The sequence below is a fragment of the Triturus cristatus genome, chromosome 4_1 (assembly GCF_964204655.1).
Source record: "Triturus cristatus chromosome 4_1, aTriCri1.1, whole genome shotgun sequence".
Taxonomy (NCBI): domain Eukaryota; kingdom Metazoa; phylum Chordata; class Amphibia; order Caudata; family Salamandridae; genus Triturus; species Triturus cristatus.
The window spans coordinates 890,239,125-890,264,780 of NC_140585.1; the positions used below are offsets into that span (position 1 = coordinate 890,239,125).

Consider the following 25,656-nt stretch of genomic DNA (forward strand, 5'->3'; position numbering starts at 1 on the left):
CTCGCATTCCCGACGCTTCGGTTGGGGGCTCGGTAAACTTTGAACCGGGAATATATATTTTTAGCGGTACGCACTCACGAGCGTGATTTTTTACCCCGTGTTTGAGCCTGCGTTGGATGGTCTTGGAGTGTGCTGGTTTGGCCTCTGCCTCCGTGCCCACCCGGCTCATGTTGCAGGGGCCCGACTTCCCTCCGCACACCCAGTGACAGCTGACGCTGTGTAAAATGCACGCATACCTTGTACACCGTGTGTTTATCTGCCTCCACCTCTGTCATGTCAGGAATGTCTGTTTCTTTGATACCTGGAGCGCTGTGCGGGGACAAGTATGCTCCGCCTTTGCCATGTTGTTCCGTAGTGTATGTTTCTGCGGTACCCGGTGCGCTGTGCGGGGACAAGTGTGCCCCGCCTTTGCCATGTCAGTGGCCTGCACCTTAAAAACATGCTTTTTTCCTTTGTCTTCTCTCTCTTCTCTTTTACAGGTCAGTTCCAAAGGGGGCATAACATACTGGTTTTTACACACACTACCTATGGAGGTAATCTAAACCGTCTTCCCCCCCTTCCCTTTAATAGCGAGAGGGCTAATATCACCCTACCCGCATTTTTTAGTCTGTGCACTATTCACATCTCACCACCACCACTGGTCCTGATGAAACGCCAAGGATCACTGTGACCACCCAAGGCGTGAAACATGTCGACCATCCTCTAAGTTATCCAGACACATAACGTCTCGACAGATAACTATTAACCTACGGGTTTTTTACTATACCAAGGATATCTCTTTATTAAATGATAACTTGTTTGGTATCCTTAGGCATTTTTAAATTCACATAGCACACACTCTTTGCACTGCTCACTTTGGTACTTCCCTTCCACATACCCGCATGCATCCATCGGCAGTTCTCTAAAAGATCTCCGCCAAAGAGACCCTTCGGGGGACCCGTAGGGCATTGCACCGCCGGCCCGACGAGGAGCAAACGCCCGATGATGAAGCATGACATCCTTCGGGGTGTGTGAGGGCAACAAGAGACAATAACGTGTCTCCCCTGTCACCCATAGTACCTAAACCCTGACCCAATCCTCTTCTTCTTCTGTCTCACCTCTATTTGCGGATGACGGTCGCTTCTTGACCTGATTCCCCTTGGAACAGTGCCTCTTTTGTGATTACTTAATTTGAACCCTGCCACGTTGTTACCCCTCCCTTCGGGAGACGGTGGACAAGACATACATGATTGTATCTTTCGAACTGAAGAAGAAACCAAGGGCCGGATAGATCTAACTGACACCCCACTATCTGATGCCCAAGGAGAATTGTACGTTGATGGGTCCTGTTTCAGATTACCGGATGGTACGACAGCTGCGGCTTATGCGATCACTACCCTACAAACGGTAGTCGAGGCAGCAAAGATACCATACCGGTCGGCCCAGGCGGCCGAATTGGTTGCATTATTCAGGGCCTGCGAGTTGGGGAAAGGCTTAAGGCTAAATGTCTACACCGATAGCCAGTACGCGTTCGGTGTAGCACATAGCTTCGGGAGGTTATGGGCGGAAAGAGGATTCTTGACATCCCATGGCGAGAAAATAAAGAATGGACCATTGGTTGAGCGATTACTAGCCGCATTAACATTGCCCAAGACCTTGGCCATAGTCAAATGCAGTGCACACAAGGTTATAATTGATGATGTGGGGAGGGGAAATTTCTTTGCGGATCGAATCGCCAAGGAAACGGCCCAGTCTGACACCACTTCCATGTTTGTAGTAACAAGAATGATAGAAGCAGGGGTTTTTTAACAACACCATAGATAGTGTGAAAGAGCTACAAAAGGAAGAGACCCCGGAAGAGCTGACATACTGGCAAGAACAGGTGGGGTGGCTTGATGAGAATGGATGTTGGACTGACTTGTCAGAGAGATGTCGATGGTTACTGCCAAACGCATTTGTAAATGCGGTAGTAACCATGGCACACGGACCTTCACATGTGGGAGTTCAGGGCATCTGTGCAACATTGGATCCTGTCTGGTATAATGTTAATATCCATAAGACGGCTAGGAACTTGGTCCAGCATTGCATAATTTGTCTCCAGCATAATCCTGGGGTTAGTATTCCCGTCTTGGCGGGTAATTTTGCGCCACCCACTCTGCCTTATGAAGTACTCCAAATGGATTACATCCAGCTAGAGCGAGTTAACAATCTGAAATACGTGCTAGTGGTGATTTGTACTTTTAGTAAATGGGTAGAGGCGTATCCCACAAAGGAAAATACTGCCCTGGCAACTGCGAAAGCTCTGGTAAAAGAGTTTTTTCCTCGATATGGGTTGCCACGGGTGATTTGGAGTGACAACGGGACACATTTTAATGCTAACTTAGTTAAGTATGTATGCAAGGGTCTGTCCATCCAGCAGAAGTTTCACGCAGCCCGACATCCTCAGTCAGCGGGCCTGGTTGAGAAATATAATGGGATTCTGAAGTTGAAACTGGCTAAACTTCAGGACACGACAGGATTAAAATGGCCTGATCTCCTGCCCCTGGCCCTGTTGTCCGTGAGAACTACTCCCCATTCACGGAGCGGTATCTCCCCTTATGAAGTAATTTTTGGCAGACCTGCCAATGTGTGGGGAGTACCCCGGCCCAAATCCTTAAGGGACATTGACCATCCTATGTTGACTGACTATTTGTATGCTTTGACTAAAGATCTCCATTCCATTCATCAACAGATATCTGCCGTACTGCAGCCCCTGCCAGAGGGTCCTGGACACAGCGTAGAACCTGGACAGTGGGTCTTGGTCCGAAACTACCAACGAAAGTCGAGTTTGGATCCACGCTGGTCCCGGCCGTACCAGGTGCTCCTGGCCACGCGAACGGCGGTGAAAGTTGAGGGGAAGCAGCACTGGATCCATATCTCCCATCCTAAGCGAGTTCCCCTCCCGTTGCCCAGGGAGCAGCTTGACCAGGAGGAAGGCCTGCCAACTCAGGGCGAACCCAGCACTAGAGAGCCACTTTCCCTGGACACCCGCAGAGAGGTTGAAGGGCGAGGGGAGAGTGCTGTGAGCTTGGAAACCCCTTTTTGTGGCCACCCAATTGCCCAAAGCGAGGCATCTGGTTGGGAGCCCAGCTCCTCGTCTGACCCCACTGTGCCCGCTTTGTTTATGAATCCTGAAACCCCTGGTCGGGATCGATATCACCTGCGGCCCCGGAAATAGAGAATCCCAGGTCTAGCCTTGGCGAGCGAAGTTGGAGGCCTCGGCAAAGACCTGAGGATTGGTAGAACACTGGACTGAACTCGTTGAGAGCATGGAACTTTAAGTAAAGCTCTTTTCAGAACGAAGATAGAGACATTGATCGATTGGTGGGGGCCCAGGTGGAGTTTATTTTCAACAAGGGTTGCATCAAGTGCGACCCCAACGCGAGAAGTTTTTATCTTTTTTACCTTTTTGGTTGCTCTGAACGATAGGAGTCTGCCTGTGAGGCTCTATACGGACACAGGAAAGAAGCACCCTCCGGCAGGTCAGACTGCTTGCAGCCCCTTTTCCCGAGATTATATTGGACTTTTAGTGAGACAAATGTACCCTTTTGCTCGTTTTGTCCCTGAAGAAGGGCGTCCCATAGTACCCCGTACCATTCCCCCGCATTTGCCAATGTTCTCCTCAGGGAGTTTGCGTGTTAAAATTGTTTTCATTTCTATACTGATTGTATCATTTGTACTATGCTTAGGTTTGTTTATATATCTAGAGTTCCGCCATCCTGTACACACCTTGATAGTGTCTACCCCTGCTCCTAAGGAACATCATTTTCAGACCTTTGCCCCTCATAAGGAAAGGCACCGACAGACATATGTACATAATGCCTTCATTGAGATGCTGCACCAGACTCATAGTTCCACAAATGTTACTGATTGTTGGGTCTGTGGTCTCCTCCCGTCAGTGATGCATAAGCAAGATTTGTTTATATCAATGCCCTTATCTTATTTAGGTAGTTGCGAAGCCTGGTTCAAAATGTTATCCATGCTATATGAACACTACACTATAGATGAACGTCGATTCTCAGAGAAGGAGTATGCCTTGATTCTAGCCTATATAGAGAAACACCAAGGTTTTACTCCTAATGCTGAGGGAACGGATGGTACCCTTGATCCTACCGCCTGCATGAACGTGTACACTGATCATGAAAATGATACCTGGTTGAGGGATGAAGTATTGGATTTCATGACTTTTAACTTTACTGAGTATTTCAAGTATTTCCAGGAGCGAAATGTCTCAGATGAGAAAATCATTCCGGTCCCGGTACTGAATACATCCTCCTCCTTCTGCGTGCAGGGTACTGGACATTTATTTGTAGGTTATAGTAGATGTAATTACACTTATAGACTGCAGACGTTCAGCAGTCCCCCAACGCTCACCCCTCCCAATGTTTATTTTGTGTGCGGTGAAAACGCATACACTTGGCTACCCAGAGGATGGGCAGGTAGGTGTTACTTATCTTTCCTTTACCCACCGGTTTACATAGCTCCTTCTGATTATCATAAGTCCCATTCCTTAAATCGGCGGAGTCTGAAAGCTGAAGCCGCCAGTAATGATGCCACTGACCAGACTGACACTCCAGCCCAACACTTCGTTGATATCATAAAAGGGGTGTTGCCCATATGGGGACCCATCCTCACTAGTAAAGAAATTAGGAGGCTATCTAGAGTGGTGGAAGGGGTGGTTAATACTACTGCAGGAATATTAACTAATATCACAGTGGAGCTCCAGGCGACCCGGCCCGTGACCCTTCAAAATCGTCTTGTTTTAGATGTTATCCTAGCTGATCGCGGAGGAGCTTGTAGAGTCATCGGCAGTTCCTGTTGTGTATATATACCTGACTCCGCCCCTTCTGTCCATTTAGCCATCCAGAAACTGCATCGGCTAGCCTCTGAAATTCACACCGAGACTGGTACTTGGTCTTTGTCCGGGTGGTTTTGGGATTTGGTGACCACCTGGGGATGGAAGTTATTCATGATTCTTTTGGGAGTAGTAGGGTTCATTTTCACCTGCTGCCTTTGTCTACAGTGCGGACCTGCTTGTTGTGCGTATTGCGCTACTCAGGTCCGCCGATCCATCCCTAGGCCCAAGTCCGTCCAAACCAGGATGGATACCCAGCGGGCTCAGAAGGAGATGCATGACTTAATGCAGATCGATGAGGGTATTTTTGAAGACTGACCCCGTTATTAGCTATGCTGCGCTAAAAGGGCCGTTCTGAGGTATTCAAGTCACTATGGTATGATTAGCTCAGTATATCTAATGATAGTGTGATTAGTTATGGTGTATTCAAAGGTTAGAAATCCCCGTTATGTTTAGCACGACAAAAGGGCCGAGAACTGAACCGCCTCCATCTTGGATTGCGGCTCTTTCACTTGGGAATCACGTGGTCTCTTCCGCACACCCTCTGCTCCCCCTTTTCTTGCATTTATTAGGAGACAGGCTGAGTTGCTGAGAAGCAAGGTCACATCTGCTAAAAGGGAGTATCAAGCAAATTCCTCTAGACCTGGGACGAGAAGGGAGTCACCCTTTCGACCTTCTCTGTAAAGATAGTAACCCTTTGTATGTGTAACCGAAACTAGAAATAGGCATGAGCTCATTAGGAGCGCCAGGACTAACTGGTACTTTTCCACATATAAGGTTTTGTATGCTGTACTGATAATGTATAAAAGTGTGTTACTGTCAAGGAGCCAGCAGTCTTCCTCGGCGCACCTGATGGGTGAGGATCGACGAGGCTCCTCTATATAGAGTTCTGTGGTGGCTAATAAACGTTTGAACCTTTCACGTTGCCAACTGCTCCTTATTTTTCTTAATATTGCGGGCCAGTGGTAAGTGTGGCCCTTGGAATAATTATTTGGACACAACAACACACAGGAGTCCTTTTCTTGAGATGGGCTACCCGCACCCTCCAGCGCATTTGCCTACCATACCAACCAGCCATGGGGGTGCCGTTGTAGACACTTTAACACCCCATCTCTGGTTACCTGAGTATCCACGGTTCTATGGCCTGTACACACAAGACGGGTCCTCCACTAGATGCCTATCAACTTTTAAAGAATACATACTCCCCCCTTCTTCCAGCACTTTGATCCTAAAACGAACACAGTAAAACCTGCAGTCTCTTTTTCATGACGTTCTTTTTTCTATTACGCCTTCTGTTCTCATTTTAAAATGCCACAAACCTTCTCCGATAGGTTAGGCGCAACGTACAATTTGGCTAGTATGTCAGGACAGATGTGGCGAATTCTTTAACCAATGATGGGGTTTCACGTATCTTAATATGTTACTCAATTACCTATTAGCTAAATGCTGTCCAGTGTTGTTTTGCATCAGAGGATACATTGCATCACTAGTCTACCAAACCTAAATACATTTACCACAATTTATCACGTATGTAAATATTACATTTTGTTTCTTCTCTCACCACAGGTTTCACGGGGAACATACTGAACAGCAGGATCACTGGTTCAGTATACAACACCATTAATAATGCAAATCTATTTTCACATGAGCTTGTATTTTTCACTTAAATTGCAGTAGCTGAACATCTGACCCTGAAGAAGGCTGTGACACTTGAATAGGTCCCTAGGCCGAAACATGTTGGTCATGCACCAACACAGATGCCTCTAATGACGGCAACTGCGTTACCAGCTATTTTTTAATCCTGACACAGGGTAGTCGAATAAAGTTGTTGCATAGCTAACCCTGTAGTTTTAACTACGTACACACTAGCACTGCACTTCACTCACCACACCAAGCTCACATAGGGTTTTAGTACACCCACCTTACCCATACCAAAACATCCCTGAGCTCCTCCCTCACAGCAAGGAGGTTGTAGCCCGCGTAGAGACTAGGTCCCTCATGCGAGGAGGCACCCCTATAATGAAGCATGACACCTTTGGTGTGTGAGAGGAACCGTCCTGAGAAGGGATTCCCCCAACATTTGGATGAGTAGACTTGGTTGTACCTTTGACCTCTCTTGTTCTCCGGACCCGTGGCTTTTTTCTGTCTTTTGGGTAATTCAACCCTATCTCCTTGATAGAGGAGATTGCATTTTTGTCCCGAAATTGGTTCATTTTTGATCGTCAATGAAATCCATATTTTTGTTCAAGTGCCTTTGCCTGTTTCAGACGGATGTACAAATTAAAAAAATCGCTTTTAGGGTGTTAGTCTTCAAACCTGATTCAGTTTTAGAAAATTCCTGTCACCCAAGAAGCACCGGAGGAGAGGTTTCTAGCTTAGTTATGATGACAATAATATTGTTAGCATTGTTAGAAATGGGGTGTATGGTTGGCTAGGGTATGCACCCAGTCAGGCAGAACCTACCCCTCTAGTCAGGGCAAATCAGATACACACCAAGAGAACCTTTGCTCACCCTCTGGTAGCTTGGCGCAGAGCAGGCAGACTTATCATCAGAGGCAATGTGTAAAGCATTTGTGCAGCACACTCATACAGTAACCCAATGAATACACCACAAAAGAGACAAAACACCGGGTAATACAAAAAAAGCATTCTATATTGCGCATAAAACATCATAAGGCCAAACGACAAAGGTCTTAATATCACTTTAGGTGTCTGTAACACATAAGTACTTTCGCAGGTATGCAGGTTTAAAGTATCACAATGATGTGGAAAGTCAACATTTCCTCAATATTACTTTCAATGCATGTAACAAAGACCACTCTAACAGAGGGGGCCCCTAAACTCAAATAAAGGTAGAGAACAATAGGGGAAATGAACAAACTACTCATACAAACATTATCTCCCGGTATGAATCAAAAAGCGCTGTACGTCACAATTATATAAACACCAAAGAAGCTGGCCTACTGACAAAAATATCCCACAATCAAAGTATCAAGACATATCAAAATTTATGAATAATCAGTTCACATTGTAATTTATTAAATAAGCAATAAATAGAATAGATCCCATCCCAGCCCACACTCACTCAGCCATTCAAACAACCAAACTCATACCCACACATGCTCATACGTCCTGAAAATCAGGAATCCAGTCATACAGAAAGCACCAAAGGCAATACATTGACAAATGGACCAAAATATTCAGCCAATAATAACATTATAGTAATATTTTTAAGGAAGCACAAATCGTTGATCAAACTGACATGATGTGTAATGACAACCTTTGAGTTCAAATCAACATATTGGGACAGACAGGGTTAATCATAAACTTAATGTGGTCTACGAGAATGTTACAACGCCGACAAGCGTTTAGGTGTTCAACCCCCGTGTGGGTCTCACCTTCCTCAGGGCGAATGTATCCGAGACAGTGGCCGTGGGATGTGCCTAAAGTGGGCAAACAACAGTGGCATACAGTATATGTAGAGAATAAAATAATACCAAGCAGCAATTAATACAGTTAATAAAATACATGCTTATTAGGGCAAGTCAGGAGGCTCAGCTTCAAACTAGGTTGTGCAAAATAAGCAGGATCCGTGGAGTAAGTGCACACTAGAAGGAAATATACTGTGTGGTAAAACCAGTTGAAAACAAAAGCAATAGGTCACCAGTAAAGTGTGCTGTAGGTGTTTTCTAATTGTAGAGGAAGGAGTCAGGCACACACGGAGTGGCCTGATATATTGCCAGTAGCCGAAACCATAGGATAGTGTGAGGAATGGATTGGAGATGTGAAGCCCAGACAGAAGAGAAAGCACGCTTCAAGGCAGATAGAATAAATAGCTACCTGGGCTCCTGGCCGGGCCGGCTAACAACAACAGAAAACCAGCTTCCCAAATGTGGGAATAAAACTAAATCCAAATATTCACCTGATAAAGAATAATAACAGATGAAATATACAGAAAAACAGAATAAAGGATAAACAAATGGAAAACAGAAAATGGAGTCTTTCCGCAAAGAATAAACAGTGTTAAGTTAATTGAGTTCAAGCAAAATAGTAGTTCAGTACAGCGATGCTGGAGAACTAGGTATGGCAAGCATAAACTCTCCAGATGGCTGCAACGACTTGAGAGGGGCCTGTGCAGGAGAAAGAACAGAACACTTGCTTTCAATAGTGCTGGAGCTTCTCCGTCTAGGGGCAGAGAACAAGGAGGGGCAAAGATGGAGGAAGAGCGCCACGCAAGAAAGAGAAACAAAATGGCAAGCATCCCTAACGTCAGACAGCCTCACCTGTCTCAATAAACAAGCCACTCGAATAATGGCCGGTCGGGCGCCAGATCTGTAGGGCCGCACAAAGGAGGGGGATGATGTTTAGGAACTGAATCGAGCGGACGCTTCTCTGTCTACAGGTGAAAGATAAAAAGACAACAGGTAAACGGGGAACGCTGCGCAAGGGAGAAAAGTTTGGTAACAAAGATCCCGGGGGTCACAAAGGCTTACCTGTCTGCAGAAACAGACCGCTTAGCTGAGAGCCGGCCAAAGGCAGGATCAGCTGGAACGCCAAAGGGCGGGAAGCGGTATTTAAATACAGACCCAGTCAGCGGCCGTTCGGTTAGAAGGTAGGGGCGGGACTACACCTATATGAATGGTAACTAATAAGCAGCGCGGGAAAGAGCAGTTGTCCAAGGGCTCCTCTAAAAAGAGAGAACTCTAATAGCCCAAAAAGGGAAGGAGGAAAAAGTACGCAAAATCCCCAAAATGCATTCAAATTGAGATTTAATGGGAAACAAAAGCAAAGATAGAATCCCGATAGCTTGGAGGTTGTAAACACAAGGAAGTAAATATCAGAGAATTACATCTAGGTGGAGCCCCACCTAATATGCAGATTTCTAGTTCACGTGATTGCATTCTCCCATTGGAGAATCTCATTAAGTCCCTTCTCTTTTGTATTGAGGGTGTACATCCAGAACACCTCTTGTTTTTTACGTGGCATCAGTAACTGTCGGAACATGTATCTTCTCCAGTATGGTCCAACAGAGATCTCCTTCTGTGTGGTGGACTTCGATCCAATGACTAACAAGGGAGGCGGCTCGTTTAAGTAGCCTTATGTTGGATTTGTGATCCCCAATGTGTTTTCTACACTCCCTGCCAGTTTCCCCAATGTATGCTAAATCGCAGGGGCAAAGAATCGTGTGGATGATATTGGACGATCTGCAGTTGGTCATGTCTTTAAAGAAGACTGTACGGTCATTGATGCAAATGTGGTCATTGACTATAGCATTGGGCCAGGCTTGGCAAGTTCCACATTTGTGGTTGTGCTTGACTGGTTGGGCCCCCATCATGGACTTCTGGATGAAGCGATTTTTATTAGGTCTTTTAGCCCTCACCAAGATGTTTCTTATTCCTTTTGAAGGCGAAAAGGGGCTTCTGGATCACTTGTGGCTGTTGGCCCAAATTTAAGATATGCCATTGAGAGTTTATTATTTGGCGTATCTTGTGTTCGAAGTTAGAGTGTTTAGTTACGCAGACAACTAAATCAGTCTGTTCCTTGTTTCTGGGTTGAAACATGGTCTCACGGTTGTAGTACCTAGCCCTCTTGCGTGGCGCTCTTCCTCCATCTTTGCCCCTCCTTGTTCTCTGCCCCTAGACGGAAAAGCTCCGGCACTATGGAAAACGAGCGTTCTGTTCTTTCTCCTGCACAGGCCTCTCTCAAGTCGTTGGAGTCGTCTGGAGAGTTTATGCTTGCCATACCTAGTTCTCAAGCATCGCTGTACTGAACTACTATTTTGCTTAAACTCAATTAACTTAACACTGTTTATTCTTTGCGGTAAGACTCCGTTTTCCATTTGTTTATCCTTTATTCTGTTTTTCTGTATACTTCATCTGTTATTATTTATTATCAGGTGTATATTTGGATTTAGTTTTATTCCCACATTTGGGAAGCTGGTTGTCTGTTGTTATCAGCCCGCCCGTCCAGGAGCCCAGGTAGCTATCTATTCTATCTGCCTTGAAGCGTGCTTTCTCTTCTGTCTGGGCTTCACATCTTCAATCCATTCCTCACACTATCCTATGGTTTTGGCTACTGGCATTATATCAGGTCCCTCCGTGTGTGCCTGACTCCTTCCTCTACAATTAGAAAACAACTACGGCACACTTTACTGGTGACCTATCGCTTTTGTTTTCAGCTGGTTTCACCACACTGTATATTTCCTTCTAGTGTGCCCTTGCTCCACGGATTCGGCTTATTTTGCACAACCTATTTTGAAGCTGAGCCTCCTGACTTCCCCTAATAAGCATGTATTGTATTAACTGTATTGATTGCTGCTTGGTAGCATTGTATTCTCTACATACACTGTATGCCACTGTTGTTTGCCCACTTTAGCAATAATGGGGTAACCCTCAGAACCTGGGTAGGTATACTAGTAAAAAACAATGGTTCTGTTGGGAATCACGTGTACTTCGATCAAGTGTACTCAATATGATTTATGACATTACATTGATCATTGAATGTAGAATAGTAACACACACAACATGAATTAGCTCATAGGAAAACTTCCTTAGTGAGTTTTTTTACTTTTTAGTAATACAACTAAATAACGGGCTTATCAAAAAAGTACAAATACAATGTAGCATGCGGAGGTGATGCGAGTGACTAGTCGTGATCAGTGACAAGGTGCTGTACATAGGTGACATAAATAACACATATTTACAAATAAGGAAAATATTTTACAAGTGTGTCCAGCATAAGATGCATAACACCCAACAGGATATGATTATTCCTAATTCTAGATGGGGTGTTGCGAGGACAAATTGAGCAAATAACGTCGACGTTTCGACCCAAATAGTTAGTGCAGATTCATAATCACCTGTAGCGGGTCTTCATCAGGACAATGGGGAGGGGGGGGACAGCCTGTGAAATTAAAGATAGGAGTCAGGGTTGTGTGTGTGTAAATTCTGCCTTCTCTAAAGTAAGGTGTACATTTGTAGAAGTGTAACCATGCCTATCATAACATGTTTAAGGGAGAGAGCACATGCATTTTAGCACTGGCCAACAGTGGTAAAGTGCCCAGAGTCCTAAAGCCAACAAACATGTCAGAAAAAAAGAAAGGAGGAAGGGAAAAGGTTTGGGGATGACCCTGCAAACATGGCCAGGTCCAACAAGCATACAGAGGGATTTTAATCACCTCTTGACACATTTATATTATCTCAAAAGTGGATTAGAATGGTTTCTCGACACCTGAGGCTCCAAGGTCTGGGAAAAAAGAAGCAGAGAAAGGGGACTTCTCTGTTTAGTGCTTCTGTAGATCTATAGGTGAGATGATGAGCAGCCTTTTACCCTGATTCTTACTTTCAGAGCATGATAACCTATCAGTAACCTGGGGTCATAATTCCCCACCATACCAACACGGTTCAGTTTATTTAACCAAAAGCCTCCGTGAACAATGTATAAATGCCTGCTCTGAGTCAACGCTCAAAAAGCACACCTCTTTTTCCTGGCTTGTTAATGTTATCTACTGTATGCAATAATTGTTGGCTATTATTGCCACTATGTTGCCGTGTAATAAACCCAGTGAGGTCTGGTTGATTAGTGGATTAAGGCGAGCTGCCAGAACTCTTGGTTTTTAGGATCCCCAATGCAGTGGCGTAACGAATGTTGAGAGGGCCCCCCTTGCACATACACAAACACAACCCCCTCTTCAGATTTAATCCGGACTTATTGGGCCCGAGTTTTGTGCTGAGGGGGCCCTCTGTAGCTCGGGGGGCCTCCGCACCGCGGGGGCTGCAGGGGCCTGTGTTACGCCCCTGCCCCAATGTCTGGGGATGGGAGGGTCCTTCCCTGGTTCAAGAAACTATGAGTTCAGAGCTTCTGCCATGAAGGCATTATATGTGGGAGGAATATGTATCTTCACATGGCATGTGAATACATTGCATGCCATTACAACTTGGTCGTTCCAACGACTGCGTTGCAACAACGCGAACCAGTACATCGCAAGTCGTTACAATGACTTGCTGTAGGGGGCACGCTGGATTTAGGAATAGTATTATTTACTATTCCTACTCCCAGTTTGCGCAACAGTAGGAAAGATGTTTGATTGTAAATCCAAAACCAGCGCGCCCCCTACAGCAAGTCGTTGAAACCACTTGCGATGTATTGGTATGTGTGGTAACAAAGCAGTCGTTGTAAAGGCCGTGTTGTAAAGGTACCGCGTTGTGGAGACAGCGTTGCAAACGCTGTTTCCCATGTGGGAGTCACTAAACCCACTGAACAGCTAAGCCAGTATCTTGGTGAGGAAATGGCAAAGACTTTGATAAATCCCACCAAGACCCAGAGGCTTCTCGGTCTTCACCTTTTTGATCACAAAGTTATTTTTCACAATGTTGATTGAGGTATCAGTTTATCAACTAGTTCAAGGGAGTGTAAGGTAATGAAACCTTAATAAAATAAGATAGAAAACCCTTGTGTCTAGTGACTCTTCCCTGAATAACTCTTGCTAAATTGCTTGAAATGGGGAAGAGTTACCTGTAACCCTAATGACAATGTCTTCCATTGCAGAAGCCATTTCTTTGATCCTGGACAGGGAATCCGTTGTCTTGGGCTTACAAGCCAATGTTATCCCCTCCTTGTTTTCACCCTCAAAATAGAATCATTTGACCCGGAGCAGGGAAAATTGTACTTTTCTAGCTTCAGCATTCAGAGCTGCAACCAGACTGCAATGACTTGACAGACCTTTCGGGATTGGGACGTTTTATGTTTCTTTAATCCAACTCCAACAGTTTTGTATCTATTGTTTTGTTTAGGTGGTGCCCGCATCGGAATGCGATGTGAAGAGTCTTTGCTTATTTAGACTTGTCCCATTGGATGCTCTTTTTATCCTCTGGCTTGTTTTCCTACAAATAAGTGGCAATAGCTTGGGGGTACTACTTGTTACAACTAGATCTCTTAGGAAAGACCCATTTAACGTCAAGGAACGAGGCTCAATAGACAGCCTATGTATATCTTTTTATAAGGAGATCAAGGAGATAGGGTAATGGCCTGAAAGCACAGACACCAATGTTTGCACCACTTACTGTTTCCCTCAGTGACTCACTAAGAAGAAACAAAAAAAGGCCAGCTGAATAAAAGATTCATTTGAAAGTGTAATGAGCCAAATATGGAGGAGTCTCCAGAGGAATAAATCGTTACCTCCCTGACCCCCCCTTGCTTGTCCCAATCCTGAACATGTGAGGGTGAGTCTCACGCTGGAGACTGGTTTTCAGAGTAATCTATGATGTAAAAATAAATATTGTGATCTAGATCTCACTTCCTCCTACAGGACACATCTCTGCCCACAGGAAGTCCTGCATGTTTCCTGTCGGAGTTACAGGCACACGATAAAGCGTCTAAATAAGGTAAGAGTTTACTAGTTAGTAACTTGTTTACCAGCCGCATTCTCAGGCGTGGTTGTTCGATCGTCACTGCTCTGTCCTGCCTTCGCTGCTCTAAAATTGGTGAGGACATTCTCGAGCAAGAGTGTATGGCCGTGGAGTATAATGCTAGAGCAGACAGCAGTCAATTCTGAGACACTTTCATGGTGATGTGCAAACATGCATTTGTGTAGGGGTGGGGGAGTTGACCCGCAATCCCCAGGCTATTTTATATGTTATTGTTGTAAGACAGTCACTAACCTCTAATCCTAGGCACAATCAAATCTCTTGCTGAGTAGGGTGTCTTTAGTAGGACCTGACCTCTTGGTCCTGTACGCTGCTCTCCCCGCTGCCTCTGCCGCCTGTCTCCTGCTGACAGTGCAGCTGTTCCACAGCCCGAGACTGCCAGTTTGGTCCTGCTGTCAGGTGACCACTGATGATTTTGGGCTAGACTCTCACCTAATTGGGATTATTGAGTCTATTGGGTCCACTGGAGTTTTTGGACGTAGTTTGTGTTTTGCGTTTAGGGTTGGGTTTACTTTAGAGCTCTTGGTTGTTTGGCACCCTGTTTTTCCTCTGTAGTTCCTGGTTCCTAATTGGCTCGTAGCCCCGCCATTTTCCTGTTCCTGCTGTTCTCTTGCTTCCAGCCCTCCCGTCTCCCTGCCTGCCCCTCCCACCTCCAAGTACAACTTATGGAGGCCACTGTGATGCCGCACTGCTGGCGCAAAAAAGGCAAGCCCGTCTGCGTTTGGACTGTGCCCAGCACCAGCCCTGGACCTACCAAAACCTCTGCAGCTGCACATCCCGCTGCACCACGAGAGGCCCGTTCTCCTGCCAACACTGCTGCCTCACCTTCAGCACTGTAGTCACCAACGACAACAGTGACACCGCAATTGCAGCCGTATCCGCTACATCTACCAAGGTCAACAGAATACAACTCCAGTGCATCCTGCTCAACGCACGTTCAATTGTTATTATCATTTTAGTTTAACGTCCTTGCTCAGCTGGGCAGGGCGGGCCGGGGCTTTTCTGCTCACAGAGCAGGGCAGGAGTGTGCATGACGCTTTGGCTGGCCCTCTCAGTCTGGTCAAACCGTCATGTGTACTTTGTAGGTTCTCCATGCAGGCTGCATTACAGCCTGCATGGAGATCATGCCTAGCCTCCCATTCTCTGGCTGAGCACTGATCCACGGCGTTCAGATCAACCACAACGCTGCATTGCTATGTTGTGATTGGCTATTAGGAGGTTGGGAGCTGGGTGCTTCCTGCCCTGCGGGCAAAGAGGACTGAAAGGAGGAGGAGGTGGCAGCGGCTGCAGCAGACAGGCAAATGTCTTTTGAATTTTCAATCCATCACCCCCACGGTAAATACCAGTCGCCACTGCAAACATGGAGGAGGAATCACCATCATCTACATGGACAACATCCACTGCACGTCATCCCTCGACGACCCAATACCTATAATGGAACACCTCAACTTCCAACTTCAAGTAGACGGAAAAAGCACCATCAGAGGCACCCTCACTTACAGACCCCCAGGACACACCCCAGCTTCTGCCATTCCAGAACTCCTCACCCTACTTGCATTCGACTCTAAATGCTATATCTTCCTAGAGGACCTTAACTTACACCTCTATGACCCCAGCAATCCCAACTCCACCGACCTTCTGGAGAGCATGAGCAACATCAGCCTCATTAAGATCAATGAGGTCACCCTGAATCCCTTGGAACCTGGGTTAATAGTTATAAAGCTACAAGTGGTTCCGTTGGGTAAGTACCAAGGGGTACTGGTTCAGAACCTGATTATTTCTAATGTTCTTCTCAAACCGCACAACCACGAGGGGGTGTTGTGCATCTCTCTTGTGAATTGTTTTGTTCCATTCGGGGCGACGTGAGTAGTCATTTGCCACATCGTGAGCCCCTACACTCTATATGATGGAACAGAGGTTAAGAAGGCCACCACATTTCTAGTCACAGGCGCCCGACCTCTTTTGACCATGTGACACTGTTATGTGATGTAAGCACTGATATATAGAATTTCCAGCCACAGCTCAAGTCATCACGAGCCTTGGTGAGACATGAGTCTATCAAGAAAATGTATTTCTTTGACTTGGGGCTGCGGTAGTAACCACCCACTGCACCACACTGCTTCCATACCCACGTGTATCCTGACGGGGCAACAGAGGTCAAGATTGCCATCACGTTAGCATTCACCAACAGCAGACATCTCATGGCCATGTGACATCATCACATGGTGTCCCAGCAATCTATTTAAGCAGGGAACACCAGCCGCAGCTCACTTGTCTGTGAGTTGGTTAGAGACACTCGAGAATACGGGTAAGGAGACTATGATTGTTGTTGGGATGCGGGTAGGCGGGAGCATGTAGTTTTGCACCGCTGAGCGCTTAGGTTCTTAAATTAATTTTATGTTCCTGTTGCCTCCAGGATTTAAGGAGGTTTGTGAAGGAAGCACTGATGGACTTCGGCATCAATACATGATGATCTCTAAGGACTAAATACTACTAATACTTTGAACTCCCTACCCCCTGGAGGCCAACGAGCACATCCAGAGGGGTGAGTTTCTAAGACCTTACATTGAGGGGTCATCTTTGGGAGTCCATGTGTGGGCTTGCTTTACCAAAGGGAGAGGAGTATACTTAGTCTTTCTCTCTCATTACAGGTACACAGCTAGTTGAATGGTGAGTACATGTAACGGATGCAGCAATTGCATAGAGTATTAGCTATACACATATAGGGATGCAGATAGTAACTGGCACTCTCACCATTTTACAAATGATCCTTGAATAAAAACTCCTTCCAGGCTCTGAGGAGTTAATAGACTTATTCTTGTGACCTCCCAACCACCAAGCATGAGTACCCCAAGAGTATGGTGGCTCACACATTGTACATTTTTATTCCACACCATACTAATAGGAATTTCATTTTCCATTGAAAAGGCTGTCGCACTTCCTTCTTTTGTCCTGAGGAAGGCCCTACTTGATGTATCTGCAAACACAAATACAAACAGGATCGAAACATCGACGTACAACCATCTCATGTAATGGCTCACTATAGCAATTAATTTAAGAAATAGGACTAGCTAAAGTGAAAGACCTGAAAAGAACAGAGAATGTATGTTATTGTCTTGTGTATCATTTGAGTTTGAAAGGTCACTCATTTGCACAATATGTCACCACAGTCACCCATCGAATTGTCTGTGTGTTTGTTATTGTGTTTTCTTTGTCAGACAGCCCCCATTGGTATTATCTTTTTGTATAAAACTATTTACACAGTTGGCGAGTAAAATAGAAAAACAGAACAAATAATTTAAAAAATATATATTTTTGATAAAAACTAACTGAGGTGTGGTACATTTATAAAAGTTCAGTATTGATTGTGAAAGAAATAATCAGGTTCTGAACCAGCACCGCGTGGTACTTACCCAACAGAACCACTTGTAGCTTAACAACATCAGCCTGAAGCAACTCATCACTGAACGTACCCACATCGCAGGACACGCGCATGACCCCATCTTCACCTCCAGAGACAAAGTCAGGTACATCCACAGCACACCACTCACCTGAGCTGACCACCACAGTGTACACTTTACCCACCCACACCGGCTCCGTGCCCCCCAGATCTACACGAAGGGACTAGAAAATTGTATCACAAGAACAGTGGAATGCTCTCACCCCCTAGACCTACATATGACCCTGAACAAGCAGCAAAGAGCCTCTCCCAGTGGATCACAGAATGCGCCAATGCCATCGCCCCTGCCAAGACCGCCAAAGTCAAAGAACAAAACATAAAAGCAAGCTGGTTCACCGAGGAACTGCACTTCTCCAAATGCAAGTGCCAACAACTTGAAAGGAAAAAAGAAAGGACCACACTACCTTCAGGAATGCTCTCAACCAGTACCACCACCTCTTGAAAGAAACCAAGAGGAACACCCTAGCAGACCTCATCAAAGCCTGCGAAAACCCAAGAAAGAACTCTTTGCTATTGTGAGGGAGTTCACCAATCCTACAGCCACTGAGAACAACATCACCCCTCCAAGGAACTGTGTGACAATCTCTCTGACTTTTTCCATGATAAGATCTCGGCCATCTACGAAAACTTTGAATGCCAACCCACCACTGCAAACAGCATCAACCAGCGCACAATCATGAACACAAATCCTGAACACCTTCTCACCCACTGGGAACACCTCACCATGCAAAACACCATATCCATCATGAACTCCGTGAAGTCAGGAGCACCCACGGACCCATGCCTGCAGCACATCTTCAACCTTGGAAGCAAGACTATCGGTGAAGAGCTCAGGAAGGTCCTGAACAACTTCATCACTGAAGCCACCTTTCCTGAGGACTGAAAACAAGCTGAAGTGAGGCACCTCCTGAAAAAAACATCTGGCGACCCAGCTGAACTGAAGAACTACTGGCCTATTCTCTCTGCTCCCTTATCCAGCAAATGTCCTTGAGGAAGCAATCAATCAACAACTCACCCAACACCTAGAAGACCACAACACTGCAGCATCTGTTTTGAAACCAGTCATTTTTAAACATGTTGCCAGTGAAGGTCAGCCCCAGGTGTGCCTCCATTGGTCATGCCGCCCTAGAGCCGGCCCTGCTTCTGACATCAGGGAACAAAAGAAATGCCCTTCAGGAGGGTGATGCTGCTCTTTTGCAGTGGTTTGTCAAGCCACAGTGACAATTCCTGGGTTCAGTCGCCATGTCGCTCACCATTCTTCGAGTGTAGCTAAGGTGGATAAGATGATTTTCTTTCTCCACATGGTAGATCGCTGTATTTCCCTTTACGCTGTACCTGACAACAGCCGACCCACTGGTGTGGTCCTTCTTCTTGGTATTCTTCTTTGGGGGATTTTTTTTGCAGACAGCGCGTATTAAGCCATGGGCCTTACCGACTTCCTGTTTCCTGACCTATAAAAGAAAGTGATTCCTTCTAATCTTAGAGTTACAATGCTTTGAGTAGTTGTTTGACCGGTTCCTTGTTCCTAGATTTCTTTCTGAACATTTGCCTGTTTTCATTTCCATAATTCCTTTGTACTTCAGTGGTCTCCTACTCCCACCTTGCCTTCTCTGTACCATTGTTCAAGATGGCAATTCCAGTTGCCATCAATCCAGCTAATTTCTAGCTCACCGCATGGCTTCTTCTGGAGTCAAGTAATCTTAGCCTTCCGGGGCCTTCATTGATTTTTCTTGAAGATTTTTGCCTATTGAGCTGTTTCCATCTTTGGGGCTCCTTCTGGAAGGCACTAACTGCTAGGCACTTTTTGTGTGTCAGCAGCATCATGGGTAATGGAACTGGGGTCACCCTCATCTATGGCAGAATATGTCTTTGATGACTAGGCCATTGATGTCGAGAAATAGCATAAGAAACCAAACCAGACGTCAAGACCATGACATGCTCTTCCTCAGGAGACAGGTCAAGGACTGTAGCCAAATCTTTCCATCACACTCAAGCCCCTCAGTAGTTAGCTCCATGTTATCCCTCAGAGGAGTGAACCAATATCTAATAAAAAAGATGTTCAAGAGGGTTCTTTTCAGGTAATTATTCCTGTGATATAACCAGCAGACTTTCTTTCAACCTTGGGTCTTTGTGATAACTTTTTTCATATACTAATCCATGATTCATCACCCATTCCAAGAAATAGATAAACGTTTCAAAAACTGCACATGCCAACACGCACCCAATAGGATGTGGCCTTGTGTACAAAGTAGAATCCTACCACTGGAAAGTCATTTGGGTGTACCAGTAGCAGCCTAGAAGGCTACATTTATGTTTGCCTTCTCATTTCTGTTCTGAGCTCACATGTCCTAACTAATGCTATTGCTTCATTAATGCCTGTGTATTAAACTGAGCATACTTCTTCTGTTATGTAGTCATTGACCAAATATTTTATGGTCAAGACAGGTGGTGAATCACCTTGTATTCTCCCTTTGTCTTCTTTGGCACAATCCCTAACGGGGTGTCATCAGGGTGAGGAGGGGCATCTCCTCAAAGGGGCCTGCTGTCCTGACTAGTCAAACCTCTTTTGTCAATTTGCCAAGCATGATGGTCTCCAATCCATTTACATATCTCAAGTTGTCAGCTCAGTGTCTTGAATACATCCAGTGTATTGTACCCCCCAATCGAATTTTAAAACCTCTCCTTAACTTCTCCGTGGTCGCCCTATTAGGAAAATGGCACAGCCATGGCTTCAATGACTCCAACTTAACTGGTTTATTGGCATTTACCCATGTTCCTTATTTTGCTCCTACCCTGCACTGGTGTTCTCTCTCTGACCTGTCAAGCACTACACCAATGACACTTATCCCACACTTGAAGCACTCATGTTTAAACCTACATAGTGACCTGAAACAACTACCCTTTCCAATGTTCCAGCATGCGCTGCCTGGTCAATTCTTATATTGGGGCCCAACACCTCCCAGGACAGAGTGGCCCTGAAAGGCTACATGGCACAAGTAACCAGCTTGTGGTGTAAACAATTGGTATTGGCCGGGTTGGCGTTATACAGTATAACTATGACTTCTGATTCACTCCTCCTTACGATTTGGTGGGGCTCAATTCTCACCTTGCCCTACATTCCATCCACACATGCCCAATGCTGTCTGTCTCTTGTACTTACATGACCCCATCCTTTCTATCCCCTCCTTCTTTCCACAGTTACATCTTCCAGTCAAAGAATTTAGCCCAAGACTTCTACCATTTATTTTGGATCTTTTCAAACTCACTCTCTCCTCTCATCCTGCTTTTATTACCCCACTTCCTGTGTCCTTTTCCCTTTTGACTTCTCTTGTCCATTTTTTTCGTTCCCCCAAATTAACCACCATTCCCCCGCAAAATCATTATCTGCATCCGTAACCTGGGCAGGTGGGGTACCCATCAACCTTGGCCTCTTATCACCTACATCCCTCTTCTTGGGACCTTGTACCGTTAACAACTGCCGCTGTCACTGCTGTGACTGTCTTCCGACTAATGCGGGCTGTAGCTCACCTTCCATCTTCTTTCTTGCCCTCTCCTTTTGCTTTCCAGTTTGTTCATGCTTCTCTGCCCTTCCATCCACCTCTGCCTCACCTGCCACCCCGCTGCCTCCTGTTCCTGTGCACCTGTTGTATTGCTTCCTCCTTACCACTGACTGTTCCTGCTCCAGTATTGCTCACTCCTTTCTTCTTGCTGTCTAGTGGCCTGTCCCTGGTCATGTCTACACCTGTGACCTGACCTTTCCATTACATCGCCCTGGTGACACCTTCCTGGGTGTCCGTTCCAAGAGGCCCCCAACTCTGCCTTCCATTTGTTGGTGCTTAATTGTAAAAGGGCGTGCGCCATGTGTGTGCTGCAGTGTTTACAGAGGCTTGTCTCCTCATTTCAGTAGCCATTGCAGACAGACCTGCTCCTTTCTGCCTTGTTAGTGCACTACAGCAGCCCCTCTGTTGCTCCTGGAGGCCCTTGGTGCTTCCCCTTGCAGGGTGTCCTGAAGGCCAATACTGCTACGGGTGTCCTCACAGACACTGTCCTATTTAGAATTGATAGATATTCGCCCTTTTGACAGGGTCACCCTACATTTTTGCTAAACCTTATTTTTTGCTGTCCATAGATCTTGACATACTTTACACCTGCTAACTAGCAGTAAAGTGCTATGTTCCCACGTTTAGCATGTTGAAATTTGTATACACCTGATTTGCATATTTATCTTATCTAAACATCCCTAGTATATGGTACAAAGTGTACCCAGTAAGTAGAAAAGTCACTAGTGGGCTGCAGCACCCATTGTTCCACCCACTGCAGTGATGAAGCAAACATGTCTCCAGGCCTACCACTGTAGCCTGACTGTGCAGTTTTAAACTGCTATTTCAACCTGCCAAAATGAACCTTTTTTGACAGGTCAAAACCGTCCTTTTAAATATTAATAGGTCACCCCTCAGTAGGCCTTATTGCCCATAAGGCAGGGTGCATGTTATTTAAAAGTCAAACATGTAAAAGTTTACTGTTTCACATGGCCTTACAGTGAAAAAGCCTCAAAAGCTATTTTTACTGTAGCAAGGCTAACTGCTCTATAGGAAAGCACTGAATTACATTGTTGCATCTAATATTGCTAATTTTGGTTATGAAGCAGCAAGAAAAAAATATTCAATTACTTCCTTTTTAATAGTTATTCAAAGTCTAATTTAATGGTAAAATCGAATTTTGTGCAACTGTTAAGGAAAAGGTACTTTTAGAAAGTTACCTTTGTCCTGCCTGATGTCCCTGGAAGCTAATCTGCATTTCGCTCCCCCCCCCTTCTGCCAGCCTGTAATTTGCATTTTGATATGTGTGAATGACGTGTGACTTGCTCCCAGGACAGGAACAAAAGGTCTTGGGTGTGGGGAGATGTTGTTACAACATTGACAGGATGACCTGTGGGCTGAGCCCAGGAACTTGATTGACTTCAAAGAGACCTACTCTATCACAAGCAGATGAGCCAGCTGCCAGGTCTGCACTCTTCTTTTATCTCCCCAGCCAGACTCGTCCCATTCACAGTGGGCCTCTTGTTAACATCACAGTGTCTAATCCTGCTGGGATTTTTCATATGATTCTTGGAGGACACTTCAAAGGAGGGAAACAGTTTACCTAAACACGTCTGGTGTATCCACTGTCACTTGCTGAAAACTCAGCTTTTGATCTTCCATACTTCTGTCTCTGAGGTTGTTGTGGGTACAGGACCTGCCCCGAACTGGACCTCAGTGTTAGATGTGGGAGAACATTAGGATTACCATAGTACATTCCCAACACACACCCTCAGAGCCCAAGTTTAGTATGTCCCAGGATTTCCATCACCTTGAAAATGCCCAAAGTGGATAGAGTTTGCTTTGCAAATTTTTACCCCATTGGTTTGGGCATCTCCAAGGGTCATTATCACCCACTAGCACGTGCCAGACATAAATGTGACATCTCCAGGCACCCACTTCAGAATCCTTTCTGGATGTGTGGAAGAACAGAAGAGAACTTGACCTCCAGTCTGTGACCTGAGAAGAGCCATGAAGACTTGGCGTGTTCTCCCTCTTCTAATCAGGATAAAGAAATGGACTGCAAAGTTCATAATACCAACCTCCTGTTCAAGCTGCAAGGACATAGCAAACTACAAGAGGTCTTGTCCTGCAACTGCTTAGCTGACCAGTGGCAACTGGACCTGGACTAGACTCTCCTGAAGGCCTCTGCCTTCCACCTTGTGAGTTTCTAAGTGCATTCCTTGAGATTCTGGGGATATTTTAGAAGTGTACTCCTGTAGTGAATTGAAACTTAAAGGACTATATGCACGATCTGGAGGTTGGCGGACGGGTTACTCCATTACAAACATGACGGATATCCTGTCCATTGTATTACAAGTGCCATGGGATATAATGCACTTGTAGTAGGGTGGGCGGGATATCCGTCAGGTTTGTGATTGAATAACCCATCCGCCGAACTCTAAATCAGGCCCTAAGCCAAAAGGTAAAACCTTGGACCAGGATGAACCTGGTTGGAGTATCTGAATAGCACTCTATCGTGGTCAGCATAAAATTGTGCCTCAACCATTGACTACCATTGACACGTTCTGCTTTGTGATGCTACTTTACTTAAAACAAAAAAAAAAAAATCAGATCTCCAGTTTCACTTCTGGTGCCATTTTGGTTATTAAATTGTGCTCTATTACTCTAATTTGTTTTGAGATTTGTATTGTTTAGCATTTCTACTTTATTACTGCACATCGCCTTTAAGTTAAGCCTGTCTGCTTTGTGCCATAGTTACCAGGGAGTTGAGTTCAGGTTCGTTTAATGACTTTAGTGGCTTACCCTGATAAGGACTGTGGTTATTATTTGGGGTGGGCACTGACTTCCCTCAATTAATAACCCAATTTCTTATAGGTCTAGACTTTTGGCCATGAACCTCTTCTCTTGCCTGTATTACAGCCCATTGGCATTCAGCAACTCCTTGGTGGCCTGCAAGGCTACCTCTATGAGCTTGTGCACTGAGGCAGACTGCTTCCTCAGCATCCCAATGAAGAGAGAGTACAATCTCTTTGCCCATGCTCCTTTTAGATAGCGATGATTACCCAATGTGTGTTGACGTCATCTGTCATTGGGTCCCTCCTTGACCCCTTTCAAAGACCCTGTGCACAAAGTGAAGTTCCTTCCCTCTGCACAAGGCCCTCCTTTGTAAAACAACACAGAACATACCCACAGCAATTTCACACCTACTTCTTTGCCAATTTAATCCTAAAAACTTATTTGAAAGCATATAAACTCGAATGTTTTAACAATGAGTCTCAGAAAAACAGTCATGCTACAAAAAATAAATAAAACACATCGTATGAATATTTTTGCAGGTCATTATAATGATCAAAATCAATGATGGTTATGTCACTTCACATTTCCTTTTTGTGACCCTTCGCCAGCATGTAAATTAATGCACAAAACGAATGCATGATGTGTGTGACACAACGGGATTTATCGGACCGGCTGCGTCACTGATGCTCAGATGGGAACAACGCTACTAAGGAGAAATAATCCCCCAAGATTGGGAAGAGAAGAAGAACTGAGAAACTTATGTGGAAATAATTGACAATACATAAATATTGAGCCCTGATGATGTCCAAGTGCGGCCGAAACGCGTAGGCTGATGTAATTTATGTTATACAAGTTTTTCGATTGATTTTATTGAAAAATTGATGTCTCCAAATGAACTACAGAACTTTTTTACAAAGAAAGCTTGCCTACGGACTTGATACTTATTGGGATGATTATATGAGGATTGTGGCCTAGGAGCGGTGGACCATGGAAAACTGAGCATTGAAAAAACACAATACTTCTAATCAATATACCTGAAATACTCACCAGTGCGCACACGTGTGAGGCCCTCACCACCTTCTATTTTGGACAACTTTGCAAATATGTAGGACTCAGTAGATACAAACATTTGGCAAAAACAGTAAATTAAAAGAAAGATTTGTTCTCAAGCCCTATCACTGAAATGCACTTTTTTGGGGGTGTATGTGCTTCATCAGAGGCCTAGAATGAAGTTCTGTACTAAAAGCAAGAGAATTGGATCCCACTCAATGTTAGTCATTCTTGCTGTCTATGGTAAAATTGAGAGATGGGTCTTTCAATGTAAGCGATGCTAAATGGTGAACTTGGCACCCACAATACTAGGACAACCTAGGACAACATTTACAGTCATATGTAACGTGACAGCTATTCAACCTTATTTTTTTTCAAACTTTTCTTCCATAGATAACAATCTTCTTCTTTATATATTAATGATCATATCATTACCCTTACTTTATGAAATAAGGGCCTGATTTAGACTTTGGTGGAAGGGATACTCTATCACAAACGTGGCCGTTATCC

At 45.1% G+C, this 25,656-nt stretch overlaps 2 protein-coding genes and 1 long non-coding RNA gene across 5 annotated transcripts in view; 1 reads left to right on the plus strand and 2 right to left on the minus strand.

The window, feature by feature from the left end:
- Positions 1-9,387, minus strand: part of LOC146855737 (t-SNARE domain-containing protein 1-like) — a 31,534-nt gene extending 22,147 nt beyond the window's left edge. The window contains exons 1-4 of one of the 2 annotated variants that reach the window (XR_014981380.1): positions 9,367-9,387; positions 9,157-9,269; positions 8,714-8,795; positions 7,509-8,316 (exon numbers count right to left, since the gene is read on the minus strand). The gene's annotated coding sequence lies outside the window, so the exon portion shown is untranslated. Of the gene's footprint in view, positions 1-7,508; positions 8,317-8,713; positions 8,796-9,156; positions 9,270-9,366 lie in introns of those variants that run through there. The other variant, XM_085653648.1, reaches the window with a different exon arrangement.
- LOC146855735 (uncharacterized) overlaps positions 1-25,656 on the minus strand; it is a 276,683-nt gene that overhangs the window by 144,909 nt on the left and 106,118 nt on the right. The window lies entirely within an intron of this gene.
- LOC146855738 (uncharacterized) lies at positions 10,565-24,980 on the plus strand. 2 transcript variants are annotated; one of them, XR_014980870.1, is made up of 4 exons: positions 10,565-10,693; positions 10,770-10,851; positions 14,181-14,256; positions 24,636-24,980. It is a non-coding gene; the product is annotated as an uncharacterized LOC146855738 (long non-coding RNA). The 2 variants fall into 2 exon arrangements; XR_014980871.1 differs by having other exon boundaries at positions 24,705-24,980.